We start from the raw sequence: 27,986 nt of genomic DNA, 5'->3' as shown, positions 1-27,986 counted from the left end.
TAAAAATGAGTGCTGGGTTAGCCTGCTCCAGCCAATCCTGGAGCTGCTCTCATGCTGGAGTCAGCATAAGAGCAGCTCTAGGATTGGTTGGATTCACATGTAGGAAGTCAACCACCTTCCTTCCCTTTCCTGCTCATCTATCCCAGGAGAGAAGAGACACGGATGGAGTGTCTTCAGCATACTGGTGAGTTTTTCGGCATCACACCGCTCCCCACCAATGTTTAATGTTACCAGCCGCCATTTAAAGACATATGAATGTTCGGCTCACTGGGGGCTTGAGGGTTCAAGTGGACCTTGCGATGAACCAGGCTTCAAGTTTGAGCTTTCAGTGGCTTGCCCACATCGACAGAGGAAGAAATACACCAAGCTAAAAGAGTGAGAGACAAGGAAGCAAGGAAAAATGACCAACCAGTGGCATGGAATGGGGAGTAAGGGACAGTTCTGTGAGACAAGAGATAAATGCAGAGAAGTGAACTGAGAGCAGGAGAGTGAACAAGAGGTTACAGGAAGTGGAAAGAGCGGAGTATGCAGGAGTGGGGAAGGAAAGAGAGCAAAACACAGGAGTAGAGAGAGAAATGTAGCAGAGAAAAGAGAGTGAGAGCTGGAACAGGCTGTCATTCACTCTGGCACTATCCGAGCAGAGTGCATGCTGGGAGGGGCTGCATCCAGCATTGGTTAGCTGCTGTGAACAGTCATGAAAGCCCCTGTAGTGCACCTGTAGCCACGGCCTCCTGCAATGTGACCCTGAACATTGTTGCCAGGATGATTGTTGCCAGGATGATTGCGCCCAGGATGATTGTTCCCAGGATGATGGTTTCCAGGATGATTGCTCCCAGGATGATTGTTGCCAGGATGATTGTTCCCAGGATGATTGTTCCCAGGATGATTGTGTTTTTGAGTTCTCTCCTGAATGAGATTCAAACGAGAACGAAAAGACAAACATCCAAACAAAGGGAAGGGAAATGCAAGCGGAGAGTAGGTGTTAGTACAGGGACACAGGTGAGGGGAAAAAAGGGAGACTGGCTTTAAAGAGGCAGTTTGAAAAGAGCGAGAACAAAAAAACAAGTGGCAAGGAAGCAGGCATCAGATAAAGTTAAAGAAAGGGAGGTGAAGAATTCCAGATGCATTAGTAAGGGGGAAGAGAAATAACAGGACAGAAAAGAGGAGGAGAAACAGGACAGGAAAGAGAAGTTAGATGAGAGGCCAAGCGAGAGAAATAGAAGAAGGGAGATATGAGGTACAGAAAAGAGGCGAAAGAGCAGCAACAAGGAACATAGAAAAGGATTGAGAGAGAGGAAGAGGTGAGGAGAGATGTGAGGATTGGAAGAGGCAAGGAGAGATGTGAGGAGAGGAAGAGGCGAAGAGAGATGTGAGGAGAGGAAGAGGCGAGGAGAGATGTGAGGAGAGGAAGAGGCAAGAAGATGTGTGAGGACAGGAAGAGGCAAGGGGAGATGTGAGGAGAGGAAGAGGCGAGGAGAGATGTGAGGAGAGGAAGAGGCGAGATGTGAGGAGAGGAAGAGGCGAGATGTGAGGAGAGGAAGAGGCGAGATGTGAGGACAGCAAGAGGAGAGATGTGAGGACAGGAAGAGGCGAGGAGAGATGTGAGGACAAGAAGAGGCGAGGAGAGATGTGAGGAAAGGAAGAGGGAGGAGAGATGCGAGGAGAGTAAGAGGCAAGGAGAAATGTGAGGAAAGGAAGAGGCGAGGAGAGACATGAGGACAGAAAGAGGCGAGGAGAGAGGTGAGGACAGGAAGAGGTGAGGACAGGAAGAGGCGAGGGCCAGATGTGAGGAGAGGAATAGGCGAGGAGAGATGTCAGGACAGGAAGAGGCGAGGAGAGATGTGAGGAGAGGAAGAGGCGAGAGGAGATGTGAGGACAGGAAGAGGCGAGGAGAGATGTGAGGACAGGAAGAGGCGAGGAGAGATGCGAGGACGGGAAGAGGTAAGGAGAGATGCGAGGACAGAAAGAGGCAAGGAGAGGTGAAAGGACAGGAAGCGGCGAGGAGAGATGTGAGGATGAGGCGAGGAGAGATGCAAGGACAGGAAGAGGCGAGGAGAGATGCGAGGACAGGAAGAGGCAAAGAGAGATGTGAGGAGAGGAAGAGGGGAGGAGAGATATGAGGACAGGAAGGGGCAAGGAGAGATGTGAGAGGAAGAGGCGAGGAGAGATGTGAGGAGAGGAAGAGGCGAGGAGAGATGTGAGGAAAGGAAGAGGCGAGGAGAGATGTGAGGAGAGGAAGAGGCAAGGAGAGATGTGAGGACAGGAAGACGCGAGGAGAGATGCGAGGGCGGGAAGAGGCAAGGAGAGATGTGATGATAGGAAGAGGCGAGGAGAGATGTTAGGACAGGAAGAGGCGAGGAGAGGTGTGAGGAGAGGATGAGGCGAGGAGAAGTGTGAGGAGAGGAAGAGGCGAGGAGAGATGTGAGGACAGGAAGAGGCGAGGAAAGATGTGAGGAGAGGAAGAGGAGAGATGTGAGGAGAGGAAGAGGCAAGGAGAGATGTGGGGACAGGAAGAGGAGAGATGTGAGGACAGGAAGACGCGAGGAGAGATGCGAGGACAGGAAGAGGTAAGCAGAGATGCGTGGACAGAAAGAGGCAAGGAGAGGTGAAAGGACAGGAAGCGGCGAGGAGAGATGTGAGGATGGGAAGAGGCGAGGAGAGATGCGAGGACAGGAAGAGGCGAGGAGAGATGCGAGGACAGGAAGAGGTGAGCAGAGATGCGAGGACAGAAAGAGGCAAGGAGAGGTGAAAGGACAGGAAGCGGCGAGGAGAGATGTGAGGATGGGAAGAGGCGAGGAGAGATGCGAGGACAGGAAGACGCAAGGAGAGATGCGAGGACGGGAAGAGGTAAGGAGAGATGCGAGGACAGAAAGAGGCAAGGAGAGGTGAAAGGACAGGAAGCGGCGAGGAGAGATGTGAGGATGGGAAGAGGAGAGGAGAGATGCGAGGACAGGAAGAGGCAAGGAGAGATGTGAGGAGAGGAAGAGGCGAGGAGAGATGTGAGGACAGGAAGAGGCGAGGAGAGATGTGAGGAGAGGAAGAGGCGAGAAGAGATGTGAGGAGAGGAAGAGGCAAGGAGAGATGTGAGGACAGGAAGAGGAGAGATGTGAGGACAGGAAGACGCGAGGAGAGATGCGAGGACGGAAAGAGGTAAGGAGAGATGCGAGGACAGAAAGAGGCAAGGAGCGGTGAAAGGACAGAAAGCGGCGAGGAGAGATGTGAGGATGGGAAGAGGCGAGGAGAGATGCGAGGACAGGAAGAGGCGAGGAGAGATGCGAGGACAGGAAGAGTCAAGGAGAGATGTGAGAAGAGGAAGAGGCAAGGAGAGATATGAGGACAGGAAGGAGCGAGGAGAGATGTGAGAGGAAGAGGCGAGTAGAGATGTGAGGAGAGGAAGAGGCAAGGAGAGATGTGAGGACAGGAAGAGGCGAGGAGAGATGTGAGGAGAGGAAGAGGCGAGGAGAGATTGAGGAGAGGAAGAGGCAAGGAGAGATGTGAGGACAGGAAGACGCGAGGAGAGATGCGAGGACGGGAAGAGGCAAGGAGAGATGTGAGGACAGAAAGAGGCGAGGAGAGGTGAAAGGGCAGGAAGCGGCGAGGAGAGATGTGAGGACAGGAAGAGGCAAGGAGAGATGCGAGGACAGGAAGAGGCGAGGAGAGATGTGATGACAGGAAGAGGCGAGAAGAGATGTGAGGATAGGAAGAGACGAGGAGAGATGTGAGGACAGGAAGAGGCGAGGAGAGATGCGAGGACAGGAAGAGGCAAGGAGAGATGTGAGGAGAGGAAGAGGCGAGGAGAGATGTGAGGACAGGAAGAGGCGAGAAGAGATGTGAGGAGAGGAAGAGGCAAGGAGAGATGTGAGGACAGGAAGAGGAGAGATGTGAGGACAGGAAGACGCGAGGAGAGATGCGAGGACGGAAGAGGCGAGGAGAGATGTGAGGAGAGGAAGAGGCGAGAAGAGATGTGAGGAGAGGAAGAGGCAAGGAGAGATGTGAGGACAGGAAGAGGAGAGATGTGAGGACAGGAAGACGCGAGGAGAGATGCGAGGACGGAAAGAGGTAAGGAGAGATGCGAGGACAGAAAGAGGCAAGGAGAGGTGAAATGACAGGAAGCGGCGAGGAGAGATGTGAGGATGGGAAGAGGCGAGGAGAGATGCGAGGACAGGAAGAGGCGAGGAGAGATGCGAGGACAGGAAGAGTCAAGGAGAGATGTGAGGAGAGGAAGAGGCAAGGAGATATATGAGGACAGGAAGGAGCGAGGAGAGATGTGAGAGGAAGAGGCGAGGAGAGATGTGAGGAGAGGAAGAGGCGAGGAGTGATGTGAGGACAGGAAGAGGCGAGGAGAGATGTGAGGAGAGGAAGAGGCGAGGAGAGATTGAGGAGAGGAAGAGGCAAGGAGAGATGTGAGGATAGGAAGACGCGAGGAGGGATGCGAGGACGGGAAGAGGCAAGGAGAGATGTGAGGACAGAAAGAGGCGAAGAGAGGTGAAAGGGCAGGAAGCGGCGAGGAGAGATGTGAGGACAGGAAGAGGCAAGGAGAGATGCGAGGACAGGAAGAGGCGAGGAGAGATGTGATGACAGGAAGAGGCGAGAAGAGATGTGAGGATAGGAAGAGACGAGGAGAGATGTGAGGACAGGAAGAGGCGAGGAGAGATGCGAGGAGAGGAAGAGGTGAGGAGAGATGTGAGGAGAGGAAGAAAGGCAGAAAGAAGAGAGGCCGGAGAGAGTAGACTGCTCCATAATCAGAGATTTCACATCTCCTTTTCACTATCACTCCAAGGCTTTGAAGGTGCAGTGCCAACTGTGTAGTGCAGCTGCAAACCTTCAGAGTAACATGGGGGGGGAACAAGTCAATTGGTCTCTCCTATGCAAGCTTTTGGTTTTGTCAATGTTTTACATCATGTTGCACAACAGCATGGCGGAAAGTTTTTTTTCATTTTTCAATAAAGCGCTGTTGGGTGTGCGTATTATCTAATTTTTATTAACTACTGGTGGGAGGGTGGGTCAGGGGCCATTGGGGAGAGTGAGAGAGCATGTAAAACACAAGGTGTAATGTCTCCCACCCTGCCCTCCTGCCACCGATAAAAGAAAGTGACATGAACTGGCCAGTGTTGTTGTCAACCTTGATGTGCACATGGCTAAAACACTGACAAAGTCAATAGGTTGCATTGTCCAGACCTACTGGCTTTGTCAATGCTTTTTTGGTGGGAAATGAAAGTGCGGGGAAGCAACAATGTGGAAAGAGGTGGGAGGAGCAAGTAACAATGTGGCAGAATGGTGGGAGTGTTAGGGGCAACAAAAAACACAGGAGGGGGTGGGACAAGTAAAGTTAACAGGGGATATGCAACAACAGAGAACATGCTAAGCAGGGGTGGCTCCTCCATATGGGCGGAGTGGCGTCACCCCACCGCCAGCAGCAACCACTGCAAATCCTTCACATGGAATGGATAATAAACTAGGTTTAGGGGCGGGGCATTAGGGGTGACGAGCAGAGGGGAGTGCACTGTGCACGCCCCTCATAGGGGAGAGAGCTTGCACAGGCTCCCAGCCAATCCTGATGCTGCTTTGAGCAACGTCAGGATTGGCCGCAGGGCAGGCTGGGAGCCTGTGCCTTCAGCACCAGAGACGAGGGACAGAGGAGCGGCGTGTGGCGCGGGACCAAAGGTAAGTTTTATTTTATTTTTTTATTTGATTTATTCAAACCCCCCACCACCAGGTTCAGCGCAAGCCGCGACTGGCGCTAAGCAACAAGGGGGCATGCAATAGGATGAAGTATGAGGGCAAGCAACGGGAAGAAGGGACAAGCAACGAGATGGAATGTGTGAGAGGGGTCAAGCAATAGCAGGGAGAGGGATGGAGGCAGTGAAGGGAGCAAGCAACAACATGCAGAGGGTGGGATGGGGAACTAACAACATGGAACGTGTGGGTGGAAACGGCAAGCAACAACATGGAGAGATAGGGTGGGAGGGGTAAGCAAAAACACGAGAAGGGTGGAAGGGAGGGGCAAGCAACAATAGCGGAGGGGAGGGAGAGAGGGGCAACCAACAACATGAAGAAGGACAGGCAGGCAACAACACACAGAAATCATGGGAGGGGAAAAGCAATAGGATGTAGAGGGAGGGGCACGCAATAACACAGAAAGGGGGGATGGAATGGGAAAGCAGCAACAGGGAGAAGAAGGGTGGGAGGGGCAAGCAATTAACAGAATGGGAGGGGGAAGCAATAGCACGGAGGGGAGTGTGGGAGGGTGAAGCAATAGCATGGAGGGGAGGTAGGAGGGGCAAGCATTAGCACAGAGGGAGAGGGTGGGAGGGACAAGCAATAGCAGGGAGTGGGAGATGCAAGCAGTAGAATGGAGAGAGTTGGTGGGAGGGGGAAGCAATAGAATGGGGAGGGATAGTGGGAGAGGCAAGCAATACCATGGAGTGGGGCAAGCAATAGCATGGAGAGGGTGGGAGGGGAAAGCAACAGCACGGGGAGGGTGGGAGGTGGAAAGCAATAGCATGGAGAGGGTGGGAAGGGAAAGCAACAGCATGGACAGGGTGGGAGGCGAAAGCAACAGCATGAGTAGGGTGGGAGGGGAAAGCAATAGCATGGACAAGGTGGGAGGGGAAAGCAACAGCACAGGGAGGGTGGGAGGGGAAGCAACAGCACAGGGAGGGTGGGAGGAGAAAGCAATAGCATGGAGAGGGTGGGAGGGGAAAGCAACAGCATGGAGAGGGTGGGAGGCGAAAGCAACAGCATGCGGAGGGTGGGAGGGGAAAGCAATAGCATGGAGAAGGTGGGAGAGGAAGCAACGGCACGGAGAGGGTGGGAGCGGAAAGCAATAGCATGGAGAGGGTGGGAAGGGAAAGCAACAGCATGGAGAGGGTGGGAGGGGAAAGCAACAGCATGCAGAGGGTGGGAGGGGAAAGCAATAGCATGGAGAATGTGGGAGGGGAAAGCAACAGCACGGGTAGGGTGGGAGGGGAAAGTAATAGCATGGAGAGGGTGGGAGGGGAAAGCAACAGCATGGAGTGGGTGGGAGGCAAAAGCAACAGCATGCGGAGGGTGGGAGGGGAAAGCAATAGCATGGAGAAGGAGGGAAGGGAAAGCAACAGCACGGGGATGGTGGGAAGGGAAAGGAATAGCATGGATTGGGAAATACAAGCAATAACATGGAAAGGGTGGGAGGGGCAAGCAACAGCATGAGGAGGGTGAGAGGGGCAAGCAATTGCACAATGAGGGAGGGTGGGAGGGGCAAGCAATTGTGGAGGGAGAGACAGACAAACAATAATGTGAACTGGACATGTGTGAGTCAAACAATAATACAAAGTGGATGGGTGGGAGGGTCAAACAATAATATAAAGTGGGTGGGTGGGAGGGACAAACGATAATACAAAGTAGGTGGGTGGGAGTGGCAAAAAATAACAAAGTGGGTAGGTGGGAGGGGCAAACAACACAGTGGGTGGGAGAGGCAAGCAATAACAAAGTTGCAAGCAATAACTAGGAGAGGTAAGGCGGAGGAGCAAGTAATAATGCAAAGTTTTTGCAATAACAAGGAGAGGTAGGGTAGGAGGGGCAAGCAATAACAAGGAGAGGGAGGATGGGATGGGCAAGCAATAACAAGGAGAGGAAGGATCAAGCAATAACAAGAAGAGGGAGGATGGGAGGGGCAGGCAATAACAAGGAGAGGGAGGGTGCGAGGGTCAAGCAATAACAGGGAGAGGGAGTGTGAGAGGGGCAAGCAATAACGCGAAGAGGGGTGGTGGGAGGAGCAAGCAATAACATGAAGGAGGGGCAAGCAATAACATGGAGAAGGAGGAAGGGATGAGGCAAGAAATAATATGGGGAGGGAGGGTCGAACAGGGCAAGCAATCAAACAGAGGGAGGGTGGGCGTTGACAAGCAATAAAATGGAGAGGGAGGTAGAGGGCAAAAAAAAGAGATGGAGGGTGGAAGGGGCAATCAATAAAACAGTGTGGCTGGGAGGGGCAAACAAGAAAGGGTGGGAGGGAGGGGGCAAGCAAGAAAGTGAGGGGGCAAACAAGAAAGAGAGGGGGGCAAACAAGTATGAGACGAAGGGTGGGAAGGGACAAGCAATAATAAGGAGAGGGAGTGTGGAAGGAGGCAAGCAATAAAAAGAAGAGAGAGGGGCAAGCAATAAAACTGAGAGGGAGGGTGGGAGAAGGGAAGCAATAAAATGGAGAGGAAGGGTGGGAGGGGTCAAGCACCAAACGGAGAGGGAGGATGGCAGGTGGCATGCAACAACACATCGAGGCAGGAGGAGGCAAGCAAAAACAGAGAGAGGGCGGGGTCAGAGAGGGCAAGCAACAACATGGAGAGAGATGGTGGGAGGGGCAAGCAACAACACAGAGACAGCAAGCAAGAACACGGAAAGGGAAGGGAGGAGGCAAGCAATAACAGGGAGGATCGGAGGGGGCAAGCAACAACACGGAGAGGGACAGTGGGAAGGGGCAAACAATAACACAGAGAAGTAGGGGGCAAGCAATAACAGGGAGAGGGAGGATAGGAGGGGGCAAGCAATATTATGGAGAGAGAGGGTGGGAGAGGGAAAGTAACAGAACAGATTAGGAGGGTGGGCCGTGCAAGCAATAGCACAGAAAGGAAGGGTGGGAGGGGGCAAGCAATAATACGGAGAGGGAGGGTGGGAGGGGGCAAGAAATAACACAGAGAGGGAGGGTGTGAGGGAGCAAGCAATAACGCGGAGAGGGAGGGTGGGGGCAAGCAATAACACAGGGAGGGAGGTTGGGGGGCAAGCAATAACACGGAGAGGGAGGGTGGGAGGGGACAAGGAATTGCATGGAAATCAAGGAATTGTATGGAAAGGGAGGGTGGGTGGGTGGGCAAGCAATAGCATGGAGAGGGAGGTTGGGAGGGGGCAAGGAATTGCATGGAAACAGAGGGGGGTGGGGGCAAGGAATTGCAAGGAAAGGGAGGGTGGGAGGCAGTAAGCAATAGCACGGAGAGGGAGGGTGGGAGGGGGTAAGCAATAGCACGGAGAGGGAGGGTGGGAGGGGCTAAGCAATAGCACGGAGAGAGAGGGTGGGAGGAGGTAAGCAACAGCACGGAGAGGGAGGGTGGGAGGGGGTAAGCAACAGCACGGAGAGGGAGGGTGGGAGGGGGTAAGCAACAGCACGGAGAGGGAGGGTGGGAGGGGGTAAGCAACAGCACGGAGAGGGAGGGTGGGAGGGGGTAAGCATTAGCACGGAGAGGGAGGGTGGGAGGGGGGTAAGCAATAGCACGGAGAGGGAGGGTGGGAGGGGGGTAAGCAATAGCACGGAGAGGGAGGGTGGGAGGGGCAAGCAATAGCACAGGGAGGATGGGGGGCAAGCAATAGCACAAGGAGGGTGAGGGGGCAAACAATAGCGTGGAGAGGGAGAATGGGTGGGCAAGTACTAGCACGGAGATGATGGTTGGGAGGGGCAAGCAATAACACAGAGAGGGAGGGTGGGAGAGACAAGCAATAACACAGAAAGGGAGGGTGGGAGAGGTAAGCAATAACACAGAGAAGGAAGGTGGGAGGGCCAAGCAATAACATGGAGACTGGAGACAGAGGGCAAGAGGGACAAGCAACAACACAGAGAGGGAGTTCTGGAGGGGGCAAGCAACAACAAGGATAGAGAGGGCGGGAGGGGGTAAGTAACAACCCAGAGAAGGAGGGCAGGTGGGAGGAATGAAACAACACGGAGAGGGATGGTGGAGGGGCAAGCAACAAAATGGAGAGTGAGGGCGGGAGGGGGAAAGCAACAACACAGTGAGGGAGGGCGAGAGGGGGCATGTAACAACACAGAGAGAGGTTGGGAGGGTCAAGAAATAACACAGAGAGGGAGGGGGCAAGTGATAATAAGGAGAGGGAAGATAGAAGGGGCCAGAAACAACAAAGAGAGGGAGGGTGAGAGGTGGTAAGCTACAACAAGGAGAGGGAGGGTGGGAGGTGGCAAGTTACAATAAGGAGGAGACCGGTGGGAGGGGACAAGCAAAAACATGGAGGTGGCTGGGAGGGAACAGGCAACAACACAGAGAGGGAGGGAGGGAGGGAGGAAGCATCAACAAAGAAAGAGACACGAGGGAAGGGGGCAAACAGCCACACATCAAAGACTTGGGTAGAAACACATGAGGGAGACAGCCTGCACACTCATGAGCTCTTATGGAGTGCTTCAACTAAAAAAAAAATAAAAAAAAAAAGTTGCTCCGAAAGCATGACCAGTGAAAGGACGCAAGTACTTGAGTCATGCTCCAGGGGAAGGGTAAACCCATGAAGAGGAATTCAAGCCAACACACGCTGACCAAAGAGATGCAAGAAAGCGAGAGTTAAAAAAAAATCAATGATTCCAAGATTCTTAAAATTCCTAAAACGTAAGGAATAGAATAGAGAACTACATTTTAAAAAGCTTCAAAGTTTGCAAAACATAAATGGATAATTGCCTCAAGGTAGTCTATTTTCCATGGCTACCTCAAAAAGCATGGTAGCACTGAAAAAATCTGCAAGGGACAAAGGTAGGTAATGAAAAGAGTGGGAATGAATGGAGCAATGGTCAAAAGGATTGGGCCATAGGCAGAAGAACACAGAGACATCAGCACTGAGTCCTAAGTGCCCTAAAATAGAAATGAAGGGAGGGGGGACCACATTACAAATCAAGCGGGCAACCTTATGGAAAGAGGAGGGAGGAAAGGAAATATGTTTAGAAGAACTATCCCAAAATTAAATTAAATGGGTGAGGTGGAGGATAATCACCAACACATAAAAGAAAATCTTGGTGACAAATGCAACGAAATCGGTTTGACAACAAATGGGCTGTCAGAACTAGTTTTACCAGATATGTTGCTTTCCAAATTCACATAAGGGCTACCGAAAGAAAGTGAAGACTGAAATGTAAACAAGCAGCATCCTGTAAATCTGCTATCTCTTTTCCATCGATACGAATTGCGTCAAATTATAGAATCTTTACAAATATGTGCCTTCTCGCCACCCCCGGTAAAATATTGGCCTGACATAATGGTGGACAGTCTTGGCACATTGTGGACATCAACTGCACTATAAACCCACCAGATAATGCCTGTCCAAAATCAATGGGCGTAATTCGCCGCATACTATATGTATCCATGGCATGATGATGTCACTCTCTGATTTTAAGCTGGGCCTGACGCAATCATACACTAACCTGCTATGGGGCATGTGTAGGCGAAATTGTGGTAATTCATAGCATATAGTATGCGTGGCATTCAGGGCATAAGAGTGTCCACACCTGACATAATGCGGCCCTGGTTACCCAGGGACCCCTACTGAGTCCCTATTGAAATCCAGGGACCCCTGCTGAGTCACTATTGAAATCCAGGGACCCCTGCTGAGTCATTACTTGAAGCATGAGACCACAGCCTAAGCATTTTCGATGATTTGAATACACAATAATATAGAAATAAGCATTTGTCAAACATTAGACAAAATATTTAATCATTAATTTAATTAACAAATAAATATAGAAAATCTAAATTTGAATGGGAAGACTGGACCTTCAAATGAAGCCACTAGTCGTCCATACTACATTTTGCTTGATGCACGTGCACTGCTTCCACCAATCAAAATGACGACACTAACTTAATTTTTAGCCTCCAATTTTAAATTCCTTCACATTTATAGAACATTTTAAAATGCTTAGATTTACATTTTGCTTTTTTTTTTATTGTATCCCCTTTATTAATCTGTTAATATTATTTAATTTTCTAAGCATTCGTGCACCCCCGGACCACAGCTTGGGAACCAGTGCACGAGCCACATTGATTGGTAGATCCTGTTTGCTGTCAGGATCTTTCAGGATAGGTTTACATGATTTGACCAATAGTGCTGATGTAGGAGCCTACCAAGTATGTAGCCTTACAATCTCTTACTATCTCTGGCCCAGTAATGTGTGATGTGCGCTCTTTTGAATTTTTCCATCCTTTCCTCTTTAAATAATGGCACATGATAGGCCATGTCAAATTGAATTTTCGAAACTCCCTGTGCATTTTCTCATTTTTCTTAGGGGGAGAACACCCCCAGACCCTCTTGAAGACTGTAAGTGAAGACTCTTGGGCAGCCCAGTAATATCTGATATTTTGTCCTGCGGTACAGCATGAAATTGCTCCATATATAAATGAATAGACTGGGTGGCAGAATTGAGCCCAGCTGAATCACACATTTAAGGGTGTGTGTAGGGGATGCTAATGAGACAATTTTTCCAACTTGTATCTTGTAGAGAGTAATTAATGGAGCCCTTTTTCAGACCTTATTTTATTATATAATCTTAAATGTCTCATCGAGTGTCGAACGTGTTGATGTCCAGCGCTATGTTGGAGGCTAAGTCCATATTGAAATTAGTTCAATGGTTGATGCTAATGTTAGATATAAGTTGTGTGTAGCAGCTTTCTGATTGCTCATGAATGGTAGATTTGATACTAGTCTCAAGTTCTAAGGTTTGGTGGAGTGAAGGCTTCTTGTGAGGTGGACTTATCTGACCAGTCTAGGGTGCTGATAGAAACATGCCTTCACCTAGAGAGGAGTTGATGATTTTGAGGACTCAAGGATAGCTCCTGAGAGCACATTTTGATCAGTGAGTTTATATTCAGGTCTTTGACACAGGACAAGGGATTGGCGGTGGGTAAGGTCTGTATGATGAATTGGAAGTCAAGTGGTCCCCCTATGGTTGATCTGGGGAAGTTTCCTTCTTGTATGAGGAAGTGTGGGGCTTTTATGAGCTTTTTCAGCAGCACCAGGAGAGAGCGACACTGACTTAGAAGAGAAACCAGGACAGCAATAATGACAAGTAAATACAGGGAGATTGAGCAAGGTTATGATGAAGACGGTGTGTAAGGTCTGAGCCTGTAGCATCACCCCACTGGATTTTAGCAGAAGGACAAAAATGATAATAACACTATGTAATTATCATTTTATTTTTCCTGGGAGTAAGGGGGCGGGTGGAGCTGGCCTCAAGAGGGCTGGAGGAGGGGTATGTGCACCCTAAAGTGCGCATGTCTATTTCGCTGGACATGTTGGTCCTTCCAAACAGACATGCGCACTGGCTGTATTGCACAGCTGAGTGGAAGACATGCACAGGCTCCCACTCCCAATCTGAGTGCAGAAGCAGGCCGCCCACACCAATCACAATGCTGCTGTCAAGCTGGTGAAAGCAGCATCATGAGTGGCTGGGAGCCATTGTGCTGCCAGGAAGAGGACGAATGAGAGACGAACCACGTCTCCCAAAGGAGAAAGTACGTGTTTTTTTTATTTATTTATTTATTTTTAACTCCCCTCCCCCATCCTGTTTGTCCCTCCACCCCTGTTCAGTGGCAGCCGCCACTAGTAACACCTGCTTCACTTGAGGGACTGCTTCAATCCAAAACCTGTGGCTTTCCTGTATTGTGTAGTAATAGCTCGGGCTGTGAGACCTCATGAAGGCAAGAATTGGGGGACAAGGTGGAAAAGGGATGTGGTGGTGTTGTGACTATCTAAGCATGCAGAGGGCCGCCTAAGACTTAATTATTCTATTTTGATTTCCTGCATGAGCGAACAAACTGTACAGCACTTGGGAAAACTGGTGTACTTGGCAAGTGCACCAGTTTTGTAGAACAGAAGTGTTACATTCTGTTGTATTTGCCAGCATCATTATTTATGATAATAAACGGATTCATTAAACCCCACGTCATGGTACTTTCCTTTAGAACTCTGTGAACCTGGAGTTCTGTATGAGAGCGGGGGCGATGAGGCTGCTGGGAAGGGAATGTGCAGAGCCCTGGGAACACCTGACATTGTGTGTATATAGCTGAAATAAATCTGTCTTTAAGACTCACTTGAAGGTGTCGTCTTTCACAACACAAGCAAAAAGAACAGATGATGGACTCAATGCTGAACAAATGAAACATTTGGCGCCAGTCGAATCTGACCTGCAGTTCGTGCTGGACTGTTACCATGGGGAACAGGGTCAAGACTGATTTGCATATAGCTGGGTCTGAACTGGGGTGGCATGGTGCGCAAAAAACCCAATGGATTTAATCCAGATCTGTGACAGGGGGGTGAGTAGTCGCAAAACATCAACACTCTGTCCATCATCTTTTTGTGTTGTTATAGTCACCCTAAGTGTCCAGGTATGCCCAGACATTGGTCCCTTGCTTGCTGTGCCACTGGATTCAAGCTAGCCTGGCTTATGAGTTGTGATTCCCCGAAACCAGTCCCAGGATGCTTGTTTCCGTTCCAGCATACGGCTGGGTACAAACTGGGGTGGCATGGTGAGCAAAAAAAAGGATGGATTTAGGCCTAGATCTGTGACTGGGGGTGAGTGTTTGAAAAGATTCAGCACTCCGTCCATCATATTTTTATGTCTTTCACAACAATCTGCACTGTGCTCTCCACGTCACTTTCCTGAGTGCTACCTCATATGAGCCCCAGAGTGCCACCTGGAGGTCAGACACGTGAACTGCTGCCTTTTCTACAAAGAAACCATTTCCTATCTTACTCCTTGTTTTTCCTTCAATAAGGCCTGTCCTACAAACATTAGCTCTACAGCCATACCTCCACTGCACTATGGTCACTTCAACTCCCTAATTTATAACACATAGGCATTTAAATAGCTCTGTGGTACATGAGTGGGCCTAGAGTTGTAAAATTATCCCATTCTTCTCTTGTGCAGAATGGAGTGGCATGTCAATATTCACTGAAATAATGCTATCTACAGGACATTTTAATTCTATAATGCAAGTTCTGCAAGATGGTACTGCCCCTCACAACTCGGACACTGTCAGCCTCCTTCATGTTTCAGACTCATGCTGTCTGCTGTGCAGATGCTAAGCTGTGCTGTGGTGTTACCAAGTTTGAGCATGTGCTGTGCAGGTACAGATGCACAGCATCCTCTAATGTTTCCCTGTGGGTAATGTATGGAATCAATATATGACCCCTGCTGCGGTTCTTGAAAATCAGACTCTATTCTTTGCAGTGCTTGCATTTCTGATCATAATACTTGTAGGGCAGCCAGAGGCAGAAGTGGGCAGGATTGGCGGACATGACCTACCCATATTTTTTTTTGATTTATGAGAAACTGCTACCCTATTTTTGGGAAAAGTACAGTTAATTACGATAGTTTAAATGCTTTCACTGAAATGTCACCTATACTGTGAAACCAAAGCCGAGCAGACAGCTAAACAAGCCTTTCTGCCATGGTGCCTGCTTGCCTGAAAGAAATACAAATGTGCTCTACAAATTAATCTGCAAATGTAAAGGGTAATCTGCAAATGTAAAGGATGCTTGGAAGTTGGCACTGGCTTTAATTGATCGAATCACTCAAAGCTTAGTGCTGACAAAGATGTATTATTTTTGAGTGGTAGTTCAAAGACTTAACAACTGAGCCATGAAGTGCGTACTTTTAATGATAATTGCATTTATATAGGGCTTTCTACACCTGGAGGTGTTGAAAGGACAGTAATGTAAAAAGAAACATGCATTACCTAAGTCTGGGTATTACTAAAATGTATATTTTGGAAGCACCCTTTTATCTTAAAGCGTTTTACACATTGTTTAGCAGTCTATCTTATACTGTGTGTAATGGAAGCTTAACATAATGACTCACATATTCACAGAGCTTCCTGTCACAGGCTGTGATCTCTTAGCACTAAAATACACATATCCCTACTCTCCACTGCACCAAGATTTCATTCTGTGGCTTTCTGGTTGCACACAGACCTCTGCAGCGCATTAACTAAGAGAGGTTTCATAACGTACTATAGTGCATTTCCCACAGAGTAACAACCTTTTTGTTTATTTCTCATTAAGCTGCATGTTATTTTATATGTAGCTAGTTGACAGTAAAAGACAAAATGAAGCTTACAGAATATTGTTTTTTTTAACTGCACCTTTGACCCCTCCCCCATGCTCACTGACCCCACCCCCACTGCATGCAGCATCACAGCTCCCATACTTTTTCTTAATGCACTTCAACCACCGAGGTAAACGCTTCCATTTATTCATCCTTAAGACTGTCACAAACTTTAAACCTATTTTAGGCCTCAATTGTCTCTCATATCTGGTAGTAATATTTGAGATGAGTCACCTGCACAGAGGTACGAACAGGACACAAGTCCTACAAAAAGAAGTGGGTGGACTAACCAAGTTAGGCAGTATGCAGTTGACATCATGGCGCGAGCTATTACAGCGCATGAAGTCACAACGCTTGACATTGCACGTTAGGTGATTTCACTGGAAGTGACAACACAAGAAATGACATCAGATATTAAGACCTCACACATATGTTTATCATGAGTACATTTAAGCTCATTATTAGATTTAACTAATGAGATGTTGCATCGGGTTGTACCAAAAAAGTGGCACAATTGCGACACAAAATCTGGGCCTCAACTGATACATTTTTTTTTTTAACTCTGCCACAAAGAAATTGGCAACAAGGAAAGCATGGTAGTAGATCTGTTCTGTTTAATTGGTTGCAAAGTCTGCATTTTAAAACATTTTATGGGGTTAAGGCATCTGCTGAAGAGGCCTCCAGGAAATCTCAGGGAATAATCATAATGGTGAGATAATTCTGGAGGTTAACGCGTTTGTTGGAGAGATGTGTTTTATGCAGTCCCAGATTTGAATCAAAGTACAATAGAAGGTTATTGTGTCTCCTGCAAAGTACATCATGTAACATGTAGTTGATAGATTTTTATTTTGTGCAAATAGGTAAGTGGTTTTCTGCTTGGAACACAGAGATCCTTTTGTTGCTTGTAATTTATAAGTTGAAATCCTTCTAATATAGCACAGTGAGTTTGGAGGAACATGCGGCTCCTACACCGCATAACCCTCACTTTCTCATGTAAGACATCTTGTACATTCGATTTACACACTTACCTCATTTACTGTCAACGTATAATGTGTACGTTACATAAAATGCTGTGACACCCTGGTTAGGTTGTATAACTTTATTTCGGCTAAAAGCCATAAAAGTAGACAATACAAAACATAACATGATTAGGGGACATATTAATTAACAATTATAAGGATATAAGGATAGCATTGTTTTTAAGAATTTTACAATATGCCAAAAGATATAAAAATATTAGGTCATTATAGTTTGGCTCCAATCAATTAAAACTTATCAAACTAAATAAATATATAATCTAAAACCAAATTATTAAAAACACATGATTATAAAAATTCTCTTAGTTCATATCTCCCCTATATTCTTACAGGTACCTCATCACTGAGGGACCGGTTTTATCATTTATCTCAGTTGTCTGGTGTAAAGGGAGAAAATTCCATAATTTACTTTAACATCCCTAGGAGAATAATGGGGTCACAAATTTATAAAAAACGAACAAGTCATCATTAAAATCTGAAGATCCAGACCATTGAGACTTTGGCTTCATCCAGTTAAGGCCTAGTATATAAAATGAATATAAGCTAAAACCAATGTGTTAAAAATACATGTTTATAATAATTCTCTTGTTCTTATGGCCCATGCACTTCGCAAGTATCCCGCAACAGAAAAAACTATTTTATCATTTGTGTCAGTTTTTAAAAGTCGTAATGCTGTATTCCATTCCCTTATACCAACTGCCCTACATAATGGAGCAATCCACTTCTTCCTAGGTGCCAGATATCTAGGGCAGAAAAACATAAAGTGCGCAAGTGACTCTTTTGTCTTTTGACAATGATGGCAGTATATTGAATTGCAGTCCTCCGATCTCCATTGCGCTGTGAATGTCTTGAGCGGGAGGGTCCCTAGTCTGAACTTGATGAATAGTGTTTTATTATAGGGAGGATTTACGTTATCCATATAGGCCTCGAATTTGGGGCTGCATTTATGGTCTAAAAACTGTAGAGTCAGACTGCCATGATTTTTTAACCAAATTTGGGCCAAGATGTTCTCCCAATAGCACCTTTTTACACGCTCCTTTATTTCCTTGGTCAAGTTATGGGGAGCACTCCACACCTCCTCCATTTTAAGGAATTTACACATATCCCTGATGTGTCTGAACCAAGGGATCTTTAGTGCGCTGTCACTTACGAGAAATTCATCTAATGCTATCTGGAGAGTGGACTGGTACTCTGAGGTCCAAAGACGAATCCAATACATTAGTGGTCTTAGTGCAATTTCATTATGTATTTCGTTTAGGGCTAAGTCAAATCTGAGCGGGGTGAGAGGGGTGCTCATTGGCAACTTCAGGAAGTTTCGTATAAAACGATTTTCTACCGTGGTCAGACACCTAGAATTAGTATGTCCCCAAAGCTCAGCACCATAAATTGAGGCTGCTACTGCCACTGCTTTGTAGACGGTGATGGCAGGTGTTATCTCCCCTTCACGAGTATTGGCTATTTTCCTCGCTATCACTGTTGACCTTTGCCTGAGTGCTGTCAGACTCTTCCTGATCTGTGCCGACCAACGTTGGTCGTCACTTAACCTAATCCCCAAATAATCAAATTGGCTGACTCTCTCCACTGGTTGGCCTGCTATCGTCATTTTTCCCCTAAATAATTTATGCGGGTTGAAGACCATGAACTAGGATTTTGTTGGATTAATTTCAAGTCCTCTGTTAGAGCAAAAATTATAAAAGGTGTCCAATTCATTTTGTAAGCCCATGGGTGTTCTTGAAATTAGCAAAGTGTCATCGGCGAACATTAGGATAGGGACCGGGGTTCCAGCTAACCTTGGGGCATCATGATTGCAATGTAGCAATTGGTCTGCAGCACCATTAATGTAAAGGTTAAACAGTGTTGGTGCCAAGATGCACCCCTGCCTAACCCCTCTATCAACAGGTATAGCTTCCGTTAGATCACCACTATCTGACCAGCGCACGTGAGCATAAGTCCCTTCGTGTAGATATCTAATCAGTCTTAGTAGTTCACTATTGGGTTGATAACTCTCCATGACTTTCCATAATGTATCCCGAGGTACCATGTCAAAAGCAGCTTTTAAATCGATAAAAGCTACATACAAATGGCTTTTATTAAGTGACAGGTATTTCCAGCAAAGAAGGTTGAACCTAAATGCCTGGTCTATTGTGCTCAGCCCTCTTCTGAAGCCTGCCTGAGAATCGGAGAGAATTTGGGAATCCTCTATCCATGTCTGTAATCTATTTAGTACTTGCTTAGTGAATATCTTTTGGCTAACATCAATAAGACCGATAGGTCTATAGTTGACAGGTTGTTCTCTTGGCCCTTTCTTGTAAATAGGGACTATAATTGCTCCTTGCCACGTAATAGGAAGTCCTCCCCTCCTCAGTATCTCATTACTAAGCACGTTTAGATACAATGACCACATTGTCGGTCGGGAGAGATATAAGTCCCCTGGAATACCATCAAGACCAGGGGCCTTCCCTTTACGCATTGATTGAAGAGCCTCTGTTGTTTCTTTTAGGGAAAAAAGGTCCAGGTCAAATTTGGGTGGTGTTGTACTCCCCCACGTTAAAGTATTGACAAGAAGGTCGTTAGGTTTTGGAAGGGGTGTAATAGTACTACTGATATGTGGTTTTCTGTATACATTCAAAAAATACGTCATCCAAGTTTCTGGTTGGATTACAGGGTAGTTTTCCATTCCTTGGGAGCTGCTTTTATCTGCCACTAGTTTCCAGAATAAATTGAAATCCTTCTCCTGGAGCGCCTCAACCATCCTATTCCAATGCCTAGTCGCCCACTCTTTTTTTGCGTTTTTAAGTACATCTTTATATACAATCCTGTTCTTCCTTATCTCTCGACAATTCCCTTCCTTAAGTGCTCCCAATAGCTGTATTTTCGCTTGACGGCAGGAGTTGGAAAACCACCTTGACGTTCTAATCCCAGTCTCTGTCCGCCTCCTTACCGTCTGGAAGTGTGGTTTTAATCGGGTGATCAGGGTACTATGGAGATGGACCAAATCTACCAGTATGGTATTTGTATGTTTCAATGGGGAAAGTGTTGTTGCGACTATTCTATAGATCAATAGCTGGAAATTTACATCACCTTCAACCCGATCCCATTTTAAATTTTTACAATCATTGGTCCTAGTGAGGGCACTGTTTAGAGTCCACGTTGTCAGTGTCTTAGAACTGAATAGGATAGTAGAGAAGGAGGTACTCAAAGCAAGGTGGTCGCTGTCAACACGAGGGAGAACTATCATGTCAATTAGGGATTTCCAGAGGGCGTCATCTACTAAAACGTAATCCAGGTGGCTAGAATATAAGCCTCTCCTATATGTAGGTGACGCTGGGTTATCTGATCTGGTATTCCCATTTACTATTCTTAATCCCTTTATTTTTATTAAGTCTTCTAGTAGTTCTAGAGCTCCTCCTTTTGCCTTGGATGTGACTTGCACCAGCCCTGATCTATCCCATGAGTCTATAAACTGAGGTCCTTCTTGCTGATAACCATCTCTGCAGTTCAATTGCATATTGAAGTCGCCCGCAACAATTAAGCCCCGCCCGTCAGGGAGGCAGTTAAAAAAATCTGCTAATATACTCATCTGAGCAGTCTGGGTCCTTTGGGTGCCCGGTCTAATGTATATGTTTACAATTATTATGCTAACCAGACCTTTAGCAGTACTAATTTCAACCACAACGGCTAGTGAATCCCTCGTAGGGGTTACTATCTCTTTTACCTTTGGGAATAAGTCGTGTTTTAGCCAAATTATCAGGCCGCCTGAAGCCCTACCCGATGGTGATGGAAGTGCGGCCTTCTGGAAGGTCCAATAACCTTCTCTATTTACTACAGATGAAGCCCATGTTTCCTGTAATAAAATAATATGGTGTTGATCTATAAATCTGCACCAATCAGGGTTAGCTGTCTTCTGGGTCAGCCCTGCCACATTCCAAGATAAGATCTTAATCGGTAAGTCATGGTCATCCCCATTTTCTGGCAGTATCTCCCTAGTCTCATTTAAGCAGGCTATTACTCGCTGGGGCTTCTCCTTTAATGAGCCACTACAATGTGTTTTAGGCTCCGCTCCCAGGGTATCAATTAAGTCATTTTTTGGCATATGAGAATCGGGGCTGGATATGCCATCACTCCCAGCTTCAGTTGCGGGGACTTCGCGTCAATCTATGGCCGAAGTTGGGCTATGCTTTCGATCCCTTCTCTGGGTGCAAGGATGCTGGGCCATTGTAGTATTATTTCTCAGGTTTATCAATGATTGGGGAAATTTATGAACAAGTGTCACTTGGGAAGAGGCACCCGGTCTCACTCTTTCCTCGAGTGCCAAAAGGCCCTTAACTAGATTCTGACTGAATAATTTTATCCCTATGAGATCTGATGTTGAACCTATTCTGACACCCTGAGTTGGGATGAGTAGCGCTATAAAAGAAATAAAATAGGGCTATTTAAATTGTTATTTGTATAAGTACTGGGACCGACCAACACATCTGACAAGCTTGCAGTGCAGGCACGTATACAGGGACTGACTCCTCGCCTCCTCAGGGGGAGTACCAGCCTATATAAACGCGTCTCTTAAGTACCTGTGAAGAGATACTACAAGCTGTGAGCGTTGTTTCCTCTCTGTTGTATTTAAGTGTGAGGTTCCAGTCCAAGTCATGATATTGGATCAAAGGGACGCCTGGTGGCCACTTAACTTTGGCCTTTGTCTTTGGCCCCGGGGGGGTTGGGGTAAAAATAAAAAAGACCCGCCTACACGTGCTGCAGGACATCGAAAGTAGACAACGTGTAGCCCCTGCTCAACGTGTCCCTTGGCCTGAAAATTACACCCGGGATAAATTCAGCAGATTTCTGTGGAGTCCAACTTCTTGGCAGGGTGGACGGCGTCCCCATGAAAATAGTGGGTGGACGGCGCCCACCCGCGTGTACCCCCGAATTGTGCCCTGGGTACGAAAATGTCATTTTTTCTGCAGCCTAAAATTCTGCCCCCAGCACCAGAACCTTCCGTGACACAACAGGCAGCCTGGTTTTATGAGCATTTTAAGGAAACTCCAATTATATAGAATTTAAATGCATTTGGTTAGTTACAGACTTAAAAAGGCTTTCTGTTCATAAGCACAATTTTCACAAAGATTGTGCATATTTTGGGAAATAGATTTCACAGGTTGTCTGCAAAAAACACTAACAATGAGGGTGTACCCTAAGTACGAAAAATCATGCGAGCTATGCAGGTCTCCCACAGGACATAATTAGAAGACAAAGCACAATCAGGAGGAAAAAATACACAAATATGTGAAACTCAGCAATAGCGCATTAAGCAAAATTTTGCCTGCTGCATAATATATTTTTCCAAGTCAAGCTAGAAAGTTAGCCTCGGGTGTGAAATACACATTTACTTTCCCAGATCACATAGTTTGTTTATGAAGGGGACCTGGAGCTAAAAATATTGGAAGTGTGAGAATAGGCACCAATCAGCTCATGCGTTTCGTGGTACCTACGGGGGGGGGGGGGGGGGGGGGGGGCGGGACGGGTAGCGTCACTCATGTAAAAAAAAATCTGAGAAAACTGGAATAAAACTCAATCAAAAGCAAACGTTCTCAATCACTTTAACCCTATTGACGTGTCATAGACTCAGTGTGTACACTGTAACATTTTCTGCAAGAGACTTATGTAGCTTATATATCAAGCATCTACACCCCCTTTAGTGGCCTCTGTGAAGCGTACCCCTTTATATTTCAACATAAACCCACAAAATGATATGACTGCAACCTACCCGTTGTGTGGTCCGTGTCCTGGGATGAGCCCATGTATTCAGTCACACGAGGCTTTGCAGTCGACTGCCCCCAATGCACTCACAGATGGGTTGTATGTTCTGTTCAAAGAAAATACAAATATATCATGACTTTGTAGTCAATGCAGAGTGAAACTTCAAGTATCCCATCAGACATCAAGATCAAACTCTCACAAGTGGATGGCCGTGGCATAGGGGTGTCACTGCGAAGGGGCAGACGTGAATAAGGGCATCATTTCCAGCTGCTGAGGCCTCCTCTGGTCTGCAGTGGAATCAGAGCACGCAGCCTGTACAGATACCTGTGACACAACATAACCTAATATTATATAGCGCCTCGCACAAGTAAATGTGGAGAAGAAATGGGTGCAGGAGTACTCGAGCCATCCCATAGAGAGGTGCTCTGGGTGGCTGTTACCAGCAGTACCAGTACTGCGCTCCCACCTTCTCCGCGCCTTGAGGCGCAGTTGCTGCTGGTGAGTAACGCTGTAGCGTGAGTGTAATCGACTGTGCTAGTGAAGTGTGTTCGCTGGTACATTTCCTATTTGCATCCAGCGCTTAGAAGTCAAACTGCAGCGCCTCATTACGGAAGCGCGAGCAATCCACTGTTTACTGCTAATGTATGTGGCATCAGATGGAAATAAATAATAAAAATAAAAACATTAGTATTGTTTGCAAAATGTATATCAGGTATCAGTGCGCTCATTCCATTTTGTTTTGCTTGAAGTTTGGATAACAAACTGTGTTAACTGGAATGGCTCCAGTTTTAGGGCTTCACACACACACACACACATGCATTTCATCCTGGTTGGTTCAGTAGTGGAGATTCGCTGGAGCTCCCTGTTCCCATAGCAGGGCTGGATGTATAAGCCTGCAGAACACAGGCACACAACTGTGTTACACACCCACTTGAATACACTGACATATCGGGCAGACACCCCCTCTATGAGTCCTTGGTGCCAGTGTTCTCTACGTGATCCTGGCAGGGCCACTTGTGATATAAAAAGCACAGAGTGTTGCTCTGTGGCTGTAGCTATCCGCCTCAGGAGTGGGGCGTTCAACCTGTTAGGGGTTATAGATGTGCTTGTTTTCGGTTGTTCACATGAGATAGGGCTCAGGTAAGGCTCCCCGTAGCCAGACCTAACACGTCAATTGATTAACATTATGAATATTCACCTAATATAGCTAATCAATTCATTCTTCCTTCGACATTATGAATATCCACAGAGTAGGGTGAATCAATCTCTTTCTCCTCCTTCACAAAGTGAAGCTTACAAAACCCAATCCGTATAGTATCTCACCCACCGCCAGCTTCCTTGCAGACCCTTACTGATGCCAGGGGCAGCAACCTCTGGTTCCTTCTATGGTCTCACTGTCCATCGAGCACAGTGAATCTATCACCTCCTGCTTTCGTACAAGGCCTTCCTATGATATAAATGTCCACCGAGCACAGTGAATCTATCGCCTCCTGCTTTTGTACAAAACCCTCCTATGGTATGACTGTCCACCGAGCACAGTAAATCTATCGCCTCCTGAATCTGTACAGATCCCTCCCTATGCCAGTGTACTTCTACCTCCATCTACCATATGACTGTACTCTAATATAGTGAATCTATAGCCTCCTGCCTATGTACAAAACCTTAATGATGCCAGTGCTCATATACCTCCTTGTATGTCTGTCAGTGCTCTAATACCTCCTTCTATGTCCACTGAGCATAGAGAATCCATCACCACCTGCTTTTGTACAAATACCTCCTGATGCAGGTGCTCATATACCTCCTTCTATGATATGACTACCACCTAGCACAGTGAATGTATTGCCTCCTGCATCTGTAGCAAACTTTACTGATGCCAGTGCTCATATACCTCCTTCTATGTTCACCAGTGTTCATATACCTCCTTCTATGTCAGCCAGTGCTCATATACCTGCCTCCTTCTATGTCTACGAGTGCTTATATACTTTCTTCTATGTGCACCAGTGCTTATATACCTCCTTCTATGTCTGCCAGTACTCATATACCTCCTTCTATGTTCACCAGTGCTCATATACCTCCTTCTATGTCAGCCAGTGCTCATATACCTGCCTCCTTCTATGTCTACCTGTGCTTATATACCTTCTTCTATGTCCACCAGTGCTCATATACCTCCTTCTATGTCCACCAGTACTCATATACCTCCTTTTATGTCCACCAGTGCTCATATACCTCCTTCTATGTTCACCAGTGCTCATATACCTCTTTCTATGTCAGCCAGTGCTCATATACATGCCTACTTCTATGTCTAACAGTGCTTATATACCTTCTTCTATGTGCACCAGTGCTTATATACCTCCTTCTATGTCTGCCAGTGCTCATATACCTGCCTCCTTCTGTGCCCACCAGTGCTTATATACATTCTTCTATGTCCACCAGTGTTCATATAGCTCATTCTATGTTCATCAGTGCTCACATACCTCCTCCTATGTCCACCAGTGCTCATATACCTCCTTCAATGTCCACCAGTGCTCATATACCTCCTTCTACGTCCACCAGTTCTCATATACCCGCCGCCTTCCATGTCCACCAGGGCTTATATACATTCTTCTATGTCCACCAGTGCTCATTTACCTCCTTCTATGTTCACCAGTGCTCATATACGTGCCTCCTTCTATGTCCACCAGTGCTCATATACCTGCCTCCTTCTATGTCCACGAGTGCTCATATATCTCCTTCTATGTCTGCCAGTGTCATATCCCTCCTTCTATGTCTGCCACTGCTCATGTACCTCCTTCTATGTCCACCAGTGCTTATATACCTTCTTCTATGACCACCAGTGCTCATCTACCTCCTTCTATATCCACCAGTGCTCATATACCTCCTTCTATATTCACCAGTGCTCATATACCTCCTTCTATGTCCTGTCAGTGATCATATACCTGCCTCCTTCTATGTCCACCAGTGCTCATATACCTCCTGCTATGTCCGCTAATGCTCATATACCCGCCTCCTTCTATGTCCACCAGTGCTTATATACCTTCTTCTATGACCACCAGTGCTGATAGACCTTCTTCTATGTCTGCCAGAACTCATAAACATCCTTCTATGTCCACCAGTGCTCATATACCTCCTCCTATTTCCACCAGTGCTCATATATCTGCCTCCTTCTATGTCCACCAGTGCTCATATACCTCCTCCTAGGTCCACCAGTGCTCATACACCTGCCTCCTTCTATGTCCACCAGTGTTCATATACCTGCCTCCTTCTATGTCCGCCAGTGCTCATATACCTCCTCCTAGGTCCACCAGTGCTCATATACCTGGCTCCTTCTATGTCCACCAGTGCTCATATAACTGGCTCCTTCTATGTCCACCAGTGCTCATATAACTCCTTCTATGTCCACCAGTGCTCATATACCTCCTTCTATGTCTGCCAGTGCTCATATACCTGCTTCCTTCTATGTCCACCAGTGCTCATATACCTTCTTCTACGTCCACCAGCGCTCATATACCTCTTTCTATGTCTGCCAGTGTCCATATACCTCCTTCTATGTCTACCAGTGCTCGTATACCTGCCTCCTTCTATGTCCACCAGTGCTCATATACCTCCTTCTATGTCTGCCAGTGCTCATATACCTCTTTCTATGTCCACCAGTGCTCATATACCGCCTCCTAGGTCTACCAGTGCTTACATACCTCCTTCTATGCCTGCTAGTGCTCATATACCTCCACCAGTGCTCATATACCTCCTTCTATGTCTGCCAGTGCCCATATACATGCCTCCTTCTATGTCCACCAGTGCTCATATACCTCCTTCTACGTCCACCAGCGCTCGTATACCTCCTTCTATGTCCGCCAGTGCTTATATACCTCCTCCTAGGTCCACCAGTGCTCATATACCTGGCTCCTTCTATGTCCACCATTGCTCATATACCTCCTTCTATGTCCACCAGTGCTCATATACCTCCTTCTATGTCTGCCAGTGCTCATATACCTGCCTCCTTCTATGTCCACCAGTGCTCATATACCTCCTTCTATGTCCGCCAGTGCTTATATACCTCCTCCTAGGTCCACCAGTGCTCATATACCTGGCTCCTTCTATGTCCACCATTGCTCATATACCTCCTTCTATGTCCACCAGTGCTCATATACCTCCTTCTATGTCTGCCAGTGCTCATATACCTGGCTCCTTCTATGTCCACCAGTGCTCATATACCTCCTTCTACATCTGCCAGTGTCCATATACCTCCTTGTATGTCTACCAGTGCTCGTATACCTGGCTCCTTCTATGTCCACCAGTGCTCATATACCTCCTTCTATGTCCACCAGTGCTTATATACCTCCTCCTAGGTCCACCAGTGCTGATATACCTGCTTCTTTCTATGTCCACCAGTGCTCATATACCTCCTTCTATGTCCACCAGCGCTCATATACCTCCTTCTATATCTGCCAGTGTCCATATATCTCCTTCTATGTCTACCAGTGCTCATATACCTGGCTCCTTCTATATCCACCAGTGTTCATATACCTCCTTCTATGTCCCCAGTGCTCATATACCTCCTTCTATGTCTGCCAGTGCTCATATACCTGCCTCCTTCTATGTCCACCAGTGCTCATATACCTCCTTCTATGTCTGCCAGTGCTCATATACGTCTTTCTGTGTCCACCAGTGCTCATATACCGCCTCCCAGGTCCACCAGTGCTTACATACCTCCTTCCATGCCTGCTAGTGCTCATATACCTCCGTCTATGACCACCAGTGCTCATATACCTCCTTCTATGTCCGTCAGTGCTCATATACTTGCCTCCTTCTAAGTCCATCATTCCTGAAATTAGATGAGTCTCTCACTTCATTTCTCATTATTGAAACCTACTTTTTCTTAGTTTTTGCTGCAGTAGTGTTTAATATCTTACCAGATCTGGCAAGGTCAGCCTTATGGATCCCTAGCGCCTCAATGATGTCAGTCGGCGATGGGCTGGTCAATGTTTTCTGTCACCTGACATCTTAGCACATAAAACCCCCTCATTCACCAGTGGAGTCAGGCTTCAGAATATAGGCATCAGCACTTTAAAAACTAAGTGCAACTTTGCTGATCCAGGTACACCTTGCAGGAAGTTAGAAGCTATGAAGGACCTATGCCTGTCAGCCACCTGTATGCAGAAGGTCCCATGGTGGCCATGCTCAGCTGTGAGCCTGAGCCACTCAGTCCCTGTGCTCTGGGTGTGTCGCCTGTGCTCCTGGCCGTCTGGGCCTCAGTGCTGGCTATGCCCCTCTTGCCAACCCGCGGGCGTGTAAACAGAACCGGCAGCGTCTGGCGTCCCGTTGCTAAGGAAGCCCAGCGTAGACAAACAAGGCAGGGC

At 47.1% G+C, this 27,986-nt stretch overlaps 1 protein-coding gene across 2 annotated transcripts in view; it reads right to left on the bottom strand.

Annotated features, from left to right (window-relative positions):
• Positions 1-27,986, bottom strand: part of RALGPS1 (Ral GEF with PH domain and SH3 binding motif 1) — a 1,336,836-nt gene that overhangs the window by 1,139,802 nt on the left and 169,048 nt on the right. For both annotated transcript variants that reach the window (XM_069241780.1, XM_069241778.1), the window contains exon 2: positions 22,637-22,735. The gene's annotated coding sequence lies outside the window, so the exon portion shown is untranslated. The remainder of the gene's footprint in view (positions 1-22,636; positions 22,736-27,986) is intronic.

The sequence above is a fragment of the Pleurodeles waltl genome, chromosome 6 (assembly GCF_031143425.1).
Source record: "Pleurodeles waltl isolate 20211129_DDA chromosome 6, aPleWal1.hap1.20221129, whole genome shotgun sequence".
NCBI classification, from domain to species: domain Eukaryota; kingdom Metazoa; phylum Chordata; class Amphibia; order Caudata; family Salamandridae; genus Pleurodeles; species Pleurodeles waltl.
The sequence above is the reverse complement of the archived record's forward strand: the minus strand, read 5'-3'. Positions and strand labels throughout refer to the sequence as shown.